At 37.3% G+C, this 11,759-nt stretch overlaps 1 pseudogene; it reads right to left on the bottom strand.

Moving 5' to 3' along the window:
• Window positions 1-10,373: 10,373 nt before the first annotated feature.
• On the bottom strand, window positions 10,374-11,299 carry LOC114401887 (annotated as a pseudogene).
• Between the last annotated feature and the right edge of the window lie 460 nt (window positions 11,300-11,759).

Raw genomic sequence — 11,759 nt, 5'->3', positions numbered from 1 at the left:
CTTGCATCTAAGAACTTAGTGGTGGAGGATAACTTTGCATGATTTGTAGCTTCTTTTGACTATTTATGCATTTTACCAATGTAAAATAAAACTAGTGTAGCTAGAAGCAAGTAAACATCATGTTCTATGTTATGGTATCAATATCACTAGGTATTTAAGGACAAAGCTTATCTAAGTAGTTCCTGGTTGGGACAAATTAATATAAAGTGTGTTTTCAGCAATGTATAAAGTATGCTTAAATTGATAATTTCATTTAGTCAAAACTATATTGTTGCTAGTTTTTTGTCTTGAGTTATAGTTGACAAAACTTACATGCAGTTTTAGTATTATTTTTAAATTCAGAACTGGAGTTTTATTAATCTGTAATAATAATAAAGGGTTGCATTAAATGTCCACATAGATTATTTGTGGTAAAATTCCAATTTTGATTAGACAACAACACAAAAGCATCAATGGAACTATATCTAAGTTTTGTCAAATTGCAATTAATTAGCAACTTGGGGATGTAGGATTTGTTGCTTCACTAGACTTACATGTTTCTTTGTTGGCAACATAGATAAAATTCGAATTCTGGTTTGTTTGACAACAGCATAAAAGCATCAAAGGAACTATATATATCTAAGTTTTGTCGAATTGTAATTACTAATTAGCAATTTCGGATGTAGGATTTGTTGGTTCACTAGACTTACATGTTCCTTATTGGCAAAAAAGGAAAAAACTTATGAGACCCCATTGACTACTTTGATGGCAAATGGATTCTGGATAGGAGAGGCCCTTTGTACAATAGTACAACCTCTGGTACAATGAAAGAAGGCTAGAATTGCATAACACGTGGAAGGCCTGACTCTGGCTATCTATACTGGAGATGGAAACCAAGTCAATGCAGTCTTCCAAGGTTTGAGCCTCAAACTTTTCTCCAACTCATTAGCAACAAGCATATAGCTTTTGTTGGGGACTCAATGCCTAGGAACCAATTAGAGTCCCTTCTTTGCATGTTATCCATTGGTTCAACCCCGAATCTTGTCTACCGGAACAACGACGACAACATTATTGTGCTATCAAATGGGCACTGGTTTTTGCATCATGCAGTGTACTATGAGGGTGGTTCAGTTTTAGGGTGTCACTACTGTCCTGGCCTTAATCATACTAAAATTGGGTTTTATGATGTTTTAAGAAAGGCTCTAAGGATTACCCTTAATAGCATAATTGATAAGAGAAGGGGTAAAGGCTATGGAATTGATGTAATTGTAACAGCTATCAAATGCTACCCCTTCGAAGTCAAATATGAGAATTGTTACATGTTAGCAAAATACCAGAACAAGAACCCAATACTATAGAGAGGCTCAAAAGAAAGACCATACGCCCAAGTTACCTGCAAGATTACGAGACTTGAAGCAGCACCAAGGTAGCGCACCAATATTCAGAGCCAAGGAAGCACCAACAGAAATCTATTGCAACCATTAAATAATTAGCAAATTATAAGCTGTTATAGTTTGTTACAAGCTGTATTGAAACTATTATATAAGAAGGTTGCATGGAATGAGAAATACAGAGAAGTTTAATCCAAGTTCTTATCTTAGGAGGAACCTTATCCTTGAAACAAGGTGTTTAAGTGCCCTCTGCCCTTATCATTACAGCTATCAAAAGTTGAAGAGAAAAATTATAGAATCAAAAGTGCCAAAGAGAGCAACCTACGAAACAACGAAATCACTAGCCCGCGAACCCACCAACTCACGAACCCACCAACTAGGAGCCAAAACTATGTCTAAAACCTATGAAACAACAAACTCACCAACCCAAAGTTAACATTTTATAGGGATAAAGGTTAAAGCAACATGAAGGTTTGTCCATGTACCTAAATCGCGGCAGTCACGAACGGGAACTCGTGGAGCCTGTGCGAACTCGAACATGAACCTCAATCGCCACTTGAGTGAGGAGGACAGACAAGTCTTTCAAGCCTGAGTGATGAGGAAGAAATGAAGAAAGGGTTTTGGTAACTGATCGCTGTTAGACAAGTGGCCTCAGATATCTTAAGAAGGGGGGGTTGAATTAAGATATTCCAAACTGTTTCCCCTAATTTAAAAATCTATTTCACTTTTTACTCAAGTTATGAATTCCCTTAATGACAATCTTCTTAAATATTAATTCAAATGAAACAATTTGAATATGAATATAAAGCAATAATAAATAAAGGAGATTAAGGGAAGAGAAAATGCAAACTCAGTTTTATACTGGTTCGGCCACACCCTTGTGCCTACGTCCAGTCCCCAAGCAACCCGCTTGAGAGTTCCACTATCTTGTAAATTCCTTTTACAAGTTCTAAACACACAAGGACAATCCTTCCTTTGTGTTTAGAGATCCTTTACAACAAGAGACTCACAGTCTCTTAATCCCTTAGAGAATGAGAAGAAGAAGAAGAAGAAGAAGAAGAACAAATCTCTCTAGAAAGAGATGGATTTTACAGATTGAGCACTCAAATAATTCCTTAATGAATTGCAATTGAATTGGCCAAGGAATTCTTAAGAGGATAAAATGAATTTGCTCTTTGAGAGGATAAACACTTTTTTGTTCTGAAAATCTCTGAACAATTTCGTGTTTAAGTCACATATATATAGACCATTGGTGGTCATGAATAAAGCCTTTGAAAAGTTGTGACTCTTGAAATTATTTTTCTGAAAATCCTGTCTGGTAATCGATTACAGTAATTGTGTAATCGATTACAGCTTTTAAAATTTGAATTAAAACGTTTACTAACTGCTGGTAATCGATTACCAAAATTGTGTAATCGATTACACAGTCTAAAATTTCGAATTCAAATTTTTGTAGCTGTTATAAAACGTATTTGGCCATTGGTAATCGATTACATCCTCTGGTAATCGATTACCAGAGAGTAAAACCTTTGAGAAACACTTTTTAATTTAAATCACTTGGCCAAAACTTTGCTAATTCAATTAGGAATTCCCTTCCTAATATTCTAGTGATCATCTTGATGTTGTGACTTGTAATCTTGAAGTATTGTCTTGAATTTTAATCTTGAAAAGCCCATTTGCATCAATTGCAACACATCATCATGATCATCATCAAAACATCAAAGCCAATTGCATCTACAATCGCGTGGGGGGAAGATGGATTTTTGGGTTTTAACTTATGAATGAGACAACATCGGTTTCTTAAACATAACTGATGTTAACTAGCTGATGTCAACATTGGTTTTTTAAAAAGCAGATGTTAACTTTCTAAAGTTAACATCGGTTTTTAAATAACCGATGTTAACTAGTTGATGTTAACATCGGTTTTTCAATAACCGATGTTAAGATATTAATGTTAACATCGAGTTTTGGAAAAACCAATGTTAACATCAACTAGTTAATATCGGTTTTTTCAAAACCAATGTTAATTAAGTTAACTTATTTACAAAAATGCCACCACATTTTTCAAACCGATGTTAAGCTTGCGATATTAAATCAATAAATTGTAGTAGTGTCCTATGAAACTAAAAATCTAGCTATCATACTAGGTCATTATTCCCCACAAGTAATCTTTTCTTCCCCTCGTTAGATTTATGTATCTAAGCATTGAACTCATTACAAAATTGTAGTTGTTGTGGTGTATTATTCCCCATATTTCTATTATTAATTATGAAATGGTAAATCAAAAATATATTAAAACATAGCAAAGAAGTAGCAAGGGGTTCTAATGAGGACACTACTAAGGGCAAGGACCATGAAGCACTTGAAGGTCCCATGACCAGAGACAGACTTAAACAGGCCCAACACATCATAGAGACAAGGTTGGTCATTTGTATAGCTGCCATTGATGATGATTGAAGGCCCAAGTGGAGAAAGATGAAGGCCCAGAGGCAGAGGCACTACCAAGACTATTAATTGCTATTGAAAGCCCAAACTAATTTGAAGGCCCAAGTTAAATATGTTTTTAGTTATAATTTTTATTTATTGTAATTTTGGCCCAAACTGTTTAGAAGGCCCATGTCTATTTTTATCTTTTTGTTCAGATACACTATAAGTATTGGTTTTTGTTTTTAATAAAGGAACTTTTGGCATTTGATAAAATTTGGTGAGAGCTTCTCTCTGAGTTCCTTGTTGAACCAATCTCAGACTTATCAAGGTAATCCTTGTGGCGTCTATCCTGACTTATCTTCCTTCACTGGAAGTGGCGTCATCCAAAACTCCATAGCCTATATCAAACGATCCGCTCCTAGTCTGGTTCACATCATCTAGTATTAGAGCTTCGACTCTTGATACAGGTTCTATCCTATCCTATTCTTTTTTCTTTGTAATTTTTTCAGGTTTGTGTTTTGTCCTTGTTCTGTTATTTGTTTTCTTGTTTGTGTTCTTGTTTGTGTCTTTGTTTTGTTCTTGTTCTTGTTGTTGTCACGTTTTTTGTTCTTGTTCTTGTTTCTTGTGTCTTTCAGACTTTGTGTCCCCAAAAAAAATCTGTTTGTGCCTGTTGTATTGTATTTTGTCTTCTGTTCATAACTTTTGTTTCAGCCTATTCGAATTCTGTTTGGGTAAAAATTGCCTAATTGCTGAATTTCTAAATTGTCAAATTTGCCTAATGATGATTGCCTATTGAACGAATTCTAATCGCTGGACGTCTGAAAAAAAAAAGAGAGAAAAAAAAAAGAGAGAACGAAAAAAAAAAAGAAACAGAAAACAGTTGCAAAAAAAAGTTTGGAAGAGATTTGGGTGTTTGATCTTTGAACACAAAATTAAGGCAGTTAGAGGCGTTTTTTGGGAAAATTGTGGGGCCAAATCCCCTTCAGGATTTGGTTTAGGGATTCTCCTCTGAATTCTGAGCGTTTTGACATATAGTGGGCCTCAAACGGACAACCGTTGCAAAAGTTATGAGCATTTGAAGCTTGCTTGTCATATCTGTTATCTTATCTGTTATCCTACCTAATATCTTATTTGTTATCATATTTGTTACCCAAATTAAAGCTAATCCGTTATCCAAATCCAATCGAATATAATATCCAAATCAAATCTAGTCTTTTATCCAAATCAAATCCAATCTGCTATCAAATCAAGTCCAAGTTGTTATCCCAAATCAAATATGTATGTGATCATTATATTGTCTTTCCTTTTATTTTATATTACCTTGTGTGTCTAATTTGGTCCATCCAGAAACTTAAGAGGGAACACGAGTGGTAAAAGGCAAGAGGGAATACATTACACAAAATCCTATTGAGAGCATCAAACACGAGTGTATTACCATCTAAGAGTTAAACACGTGAGTAGAGTGTGGTGAGGTCCTCAAACCTTAATAATTTTTATTGAAAACTTTTTTTCTGTTGAATTATGGTTGGAGCAGGTCGTGGTGGTGACGATTATCATCAGTTGGACGGAGCTCAGCGTCTGTTACTGGACGCGATGAATGCACAGATGCAACATTTGCTGGACCGTAACAATGAGGAGGTCTTTGGACGACTAGAATTTTTGGAGAACCAAGCCAATCAGAATGCTAGACGAAATATAGGTGGGAACAGAGGTAACAATGGCGGTAATGACGAACCGAGGCAAAACCGGGTTGAGGGAGTAAAGCTCAATGTTCCTCCCTTCAAAAGCAGAAGTGATCCAGATGCCTACCTGGACTGGGAAATGAAGATTGAGCATGTATTTGCCTGCAATGACTACACTGAAGAGCAGAAAGTCAAGCTAGCAGCAGCTGAATTCTCTGACTATGCCCTTGTTTGGTGGCATAAATACCAGAGAGAAATCCTGAGAGAGGAACGTCGAGAGGTAGATACATGGACTGAGATGAAAAGGGTGATGAGAAAAAGGTATGTGCCCACTAGCTATAGCAGAACCATACGACAGAAACTCCAAGGGTTGTCCCCAGGGAATTTAACTGTGGAAGAATATTATAAAGAGATGGAAATGGCGTTAGTGAGGGCCAACATCGAAGAGGAATCCGAAGACACAATGGCTCGTTTCCTGAATGGTCTAAACCCTGAAATCAGAGATGTTGTTGAATTACAGGAGTATGTGGCGTTGGATGACTTGTTACATAGGGCACTCCGGGTTGAACAGCAAATTAAAAGAAAAAGTGCAACAAGGAGGAACTCACCCAATACTTACAACCATAACTGGGCCAACAGATCCAAGAAGGAGGGAGGTAATTCGTTTCACCCTGCAGCCACATCCCCGCATGGAAAGTCAGCAGCGTCTAGTGTAGGTGGAAGCAAACATAACACCTCCACTTCCTCATCCAATATTGGAACCAGAAACATAAAATGCTTCAAGTGCTTAGGCAGAGGACATATTGCTTCTGAATGTCCAACCAGGAGGACCATGATCATGAAGACTGATGGAGAAATCACTAGTGAGTCTGAAATCAGTGAAGAAGAAGTGGAAGAAGAAGAGTATGAGGAGGAAGCTATGTAGGGTGATATGCTGATGGTGAGAAGGTTGTTGGGAAATCAGATGCAGCCATTGGATGACAATCAAAGAGAAAATATTTTCCACACCAGGTGTGTAATTAATGGTAAGTTGTGCTCTTTAATTGTTGATGGAGGAAGTTGTACCAATGTTGCAAGTTCCAGATTAGTGACCAAACTGAATTTGGAAACTAAGCCCCATCCTAGACCATACAAACTTCAGTGGCTTAGTGAAGATGAAGAGGTAAAAGTGACTCAACAGGTTAAGGTGTGTCTCACCATTGGGAGATATAATGATAGGGTGCTGTGTGATGTGGTCCCAATGGAAGCGACCCATGTGCTGTTAGGAAGACCGTGGCAGTATGATACCAAGGCAGTGTATGATGGCTTCACCAACAAAATCTCTTTCAAGCAAGATGACAAGAAAATTATTCTCAAACCGTTATCCCCTAGAGAGGTTTGTGAGGATCAGATAAAAATGAGCGAAAAGAAAAAGAGTGAGACACTTGAGAGAAAAAAGGGTGAGACACTTGAGAGAAAAAAGAGTGAGACACTTGAGAGAAAAAAGAGTGAAACACTTGAGAAGGAAAAGAGAAGAAAGAAAAAGAGTGAAACACTTGAGAGGGAAAAGAGAGAAAACAAAAAGAGTGAAACACTTGAGGGCAAACAGCTTTGTTTAGCAACAAAAAGGGAGGTAAGGAGGGTGCTTTATGCAAGACAACCCCTATATTTATTGTTTTCTCAACGTCAGATGTTGCATGCTAACCCAATTGATGAATTTAAATTGCCTTCTGGTATTCAGTCTCTTCTGCAGGATTTTGATGATGTGTTTCCAGCAAGTGTACCGGATGGTTTGCCACCATTGAGGGGAATTGAGCATCACATTGATCTCATTCCAGGAGCATCCTTGCCCAATTGGCCAGCTTATAGGAGCAACCCACAAGAAACTAAGGATATCGAAAGGCAAGTGTCCGAACTCCTGCGTAAAGGTTGGGTGAGAGATAGTATGAGTTCGTGTGATGTACCTGTCATTCTAGTACCCAAGAAGGACGACTCATGGAGGGTGTGTTCTTATTGTAGAGCCATAAACAACATCACCATCAAGTATAGGCATCCAATCCCCAGGTTAGATGATCTTCTTGATGAACTGTATGGTGCATGTGTGTTTTCTAAAATGGATTTGAAAAGTGGCTATAATCATATTAGAATCAGAGAGGGAGATGAATGGAAAACTTCCTTTAAAACAAAATATGGTTTGTATGAGTGGATGGTTATGCCATTTGGTTTGACTAATGCACCTAGTACTTTCATGAGATTGATGAACCATGTTTTAAGGTAATTTATTGGGAAATTTGTGGTGGTGTACTTTGATGATATTCTTATCTATAGCACTAGTCTTGATTTGCATGTTGAACATTTGCAATCTGTTTTAAGTGTGCTTAGGAAAGAAAAAAATTGTATGCCAACCTAGAAAAGTGCTCCTTTTGTACTGATCATGTGGTGTTTTTGGGTTTTGTTGTTAGTGCTGAGGGAGTACGGGTGGATGTGGAAAAGGTTAAGGCCATCCAAGAATGGCCAACACCTAAGATCATGGGTGAGGTGAGGGGATTTCATGGTTTAGCAAGTTTCTATAGGAGATTTGTTAAGGATTTTAGTACATTGGCTGCACCTCTAACTGAAGTTGTTAAGAAGAATGTGGGTTTCAAATGGGGTAAGAAACAAGAAGAGGCCTTTGCTGCCCTCAAACATAGGTTAACTAATGCACCCATTCTTGCTATGCCTAATTTTGCAAAATCATTTGAAATTGAGTGTGATGCGTCAAATGTGGGTATTGGGGCTGTTTTGTTGCAAGAGGGACATCCGATAGCTTATTTTAGTGAAAAGTTAGGAGCCGCTGCCCTTAACTATTCAACTTATGATAAAGAATTGTATGCTTTGGTTAGAGCTTTACAAACTTGGCAGCATTACTTATTACCCAAAAGTTTGTCATCCATAATGATCTCGAGTCCTTAAAATACTTAAAAGGCCAAGGAAAGCTTAATAAGAGGCATGCTAAGTGGGTAGAGTTTTTAGAGCAATTTCCATATAACATCAAACATAAAAAGGGGAAAGGGAATGTAGTGGCTGGTGCTTTGTCTAGGAGACATGCTTTACTTGCTATGCTTGAAACTAAAGTGTTTGGTCTCGAGTCTTTGAAAGACATGTATGTGCATGATGTGGACTTTGCTGAAATTTTTGTTGCATGTGAAATGTTTTCTGAAAATGGTTACTATAGGCATAATGGATTCTTGTTTAAAGCAAATAAATTGTGTGTGCCTAAGTTTTCCATTAGAGAGTTGCTTGTGAGTGAATCACATGAGGGGGGGTTGATGGGACACTTTGGGATTCAAAAGACCCTGGAAATTCTGCAAGAGCATTTCTTTTGGCCTCATATGAGGCGTGATGTGCATAAGTTTTGTGGTCATTGCATTGTGTGTAAACAAGCTAAATCTAAGGTTAAACCTCATGGATTGTATACTCCTTTGCCTGTTCCTAAATATCCTTGGACTGACATATCTATGGACTTTGTTTTGGGGCTGCCCAAAACCAAGAATGGAAAGGATTCTGTGTTTGTTGTTGTTGACAGGTTTTCTAAGATGGCACACTTCATCCCTTGCAAGAAAGTGGATGACGCTTGTCATGTGGCTGATTTGTTTTTCAAAGAAATAGTGCGGCTTCATGGATTACCGAGGAGCATGTCAGTGATAGGGATGCAAAATTCCTTAGTCACTTTTGGAGGACCTTGTGGGGTAAGATTGGTACTAAATTGTTGTTTTCTACTACTTGTCACCCACAAACTGATTGTCAAACTGAGGTAGTCAATAGGACTTTAGGCACACTGCTTAGGACTATTTTAAAGAAAAATCTTAAATCTTGGGAAGCATGTTTGCCTCATGTTGAGTTTGCTTATAATCGGGTTGTCCATAGCACAACTAATTGTTCACCATTTGAGATAGTGTATGGATTTAATCCTTTGACTCCTCTTGATTTGTTGCCTATGCCTAACATTGCTATGTTTAAGCATAAGGACGCACAGGCTAAAGCTGAGTATATGAAGAAGCTGCATGAGCAAGTGAAGGCTCAAATTGAAAAGAAAAATGCGAGCTATGCAAGGCAAGCCAACAAAAGTAGAAAGAAAGTCGTGCTTGAACCAGGTGATTGGGTTTGGGTACACCTGATGAAGGAGAGGTTCCCAAAACAAAGGAAGTCCAAGCTTCAACCTAGAGGAGATGGACCATTCCAAGTGTTGGAAAAAATCAATGGCAATGCCTACAAGATTGACTTGCCTAGTGAGTATAATGTAAGTGCCACTTTCAATGTGTCTGATCTATCTCTTTTTGATGCAGATGGAGGAGCCTTAGGTTTGAGGGCAAATCCTTTTCAAGAAGGAGGGAGTGATGAGGACACTACTAAGGGCAAGGACCATGAAGCACTTGAAGGGCCCATGACCAGAGGCAGACTTAAACAGGCCCAACACAGTTATTAAGACACAACAAAGGGCAAGGACCATGAAGCACTTGAAAGGCCCATGACCAAAGGCAGACTTAAACAGGCCCAACACGTCATAGAGACAAGGCTGGTCATTTGTATAGCTGCCATTGATGATGATTGAAGGCCCAAGTGGAGAAAGATGAAGGCCCAGAGGTAGAGGCACTACCAAGACTATTAATTGTTGCTGAAGGCCCAAACTAATTTGAAGGCCCAAGTTAAATATGTTTTTAGTTATAATTTTTATTTATTGTAATTTTGGCCCAAACTGTTTAGAAGGCCCATGTCTATTTTTATCTTTTTGTTCAGATACACTATAAGTATTGGTTTTTGTTTTAAATAAAGGAACTTTTGGCATTTGATAAAATTTGGTGAGAGCTTCTCTCTGGGTTCCTTGTTGAACCAATCTCAGACTTATCAAGGTAATCCTTGTGGCGTCTATCCTGACTTATCTTCCTTCACTGGAAGTGGTGTCATCCAAAACTCCATAGCCTATATCAAACGATCCGCTCCTAGTCAGGTTCACATCAGGTTCTAACTCATTTGTTAGATGTGAGTGTTATAAACATGAGTAAAACTATACAATGATACCATGTTCATTTCTTACATATTAAAAAAAATACATAACAAATAATAAAAAAAATAAGTCTAATGTCTATCAACTGAGAGTTCAAAACAGTTTTACATTTTCATTTAATTACAAATCACTATTTTAATTACTTTTGATAATAATTTCAAAAGTTAGAAAAATATCATATATGATGAATTACAATTGAATGACTATATAAATTTTTTTATATTGTGTTTGTGTATAACTTTTTTTCTCTACAAATTAAATTATAAAAGACAACAAAAATAAAACGCACCTTTGAATGGAAGAATGCCTTTTTTAGCCAGCTCCTCATATTGCAAATATCCCACAAAACCACATGTTGAGGCTGTCCAAAACTAAACCTTTGGTATGCCCAAATCCCTTGCACCTCTTCCAGCAAAGCCATTAATCCCATCGGCAATGATGCAACTAATTGGAGGCACTTCAGGAGAAGAGTCATTGAGCTTCATCGCCATCTCTTTGAACGGACCATAACATGTTTTCCTAGTCGAATCACACAGTGTTGGAACATCCTGAGTTGCATCCTTGTCTGAAGGTGGCAAACCATCGAGTATGGTCTCGAATTGAAAATTAGGGAGACCCTTAACAAAGTCTGGTCCATGGGACCTAACCAAACGATTGTGGTTGAACTTGGTGTTCACATATGTGACATGGAAACCCACACAATGAAGGAGTTTGGCTAGCTGCATGAAGGGGTTTACATGGCCTTGTGCTGGGAATGGTACACACACATGAGGCTTTTGGGTATGAAGTGACTCCATTTTGTGTGAGTATGTGGAATATGGGATATGTTGTGTTGTAGGATGGTTATGGAATGTGGTTTAGCTTCTCTTGTTTGATCTTATATAATGTCAAGAACAAGAATGCAATAAAAGTAGAAAGAAAGAAAAAAGAGGGAACAATATAATTAAATAAATGTTGCCAACACATTTTTTTCAATATAATTTTTAACATGCTTTTTATATAAACAAAATAGCAGAGAGAATGGTGTCCAATCTAAGGTAGGAAAAGTCACTAACTCAAAGAACACTTATAGAAATTTTTATATTTATCTCATCCCAAAGTGATGAATATGAGTTTGAGCTTGCAACTGTCGACTACAAGGCCCTATCTTTTTATTAACATGTTTTATTTTTAAATTATTGACTAAATGTTATTAAAAATATCTTGTTTATAATAGAATATGATAAAAAAAAATATAGATAAAGAGAAGTAATAAGG

The sequence above is a fragment of the Glycine soja genome, chromosome 20 (genome assembly GCF_004193775.1).
Source record: "Glycine soja cultivar W05 chromosome 20, ASM419377v2, whole genome shotgun sequence".
Lineage (NCBI taxonomy): Eukaryota > Viridiplantae > Streptophyta > Magnoliopsida > Fabales > Fabaceae > Glycine > Glycine soja.
Note: the sequence above shows the minus strand (reverse complement) of the source record. Positions and strands in the feature narration are given on the sequence as shown.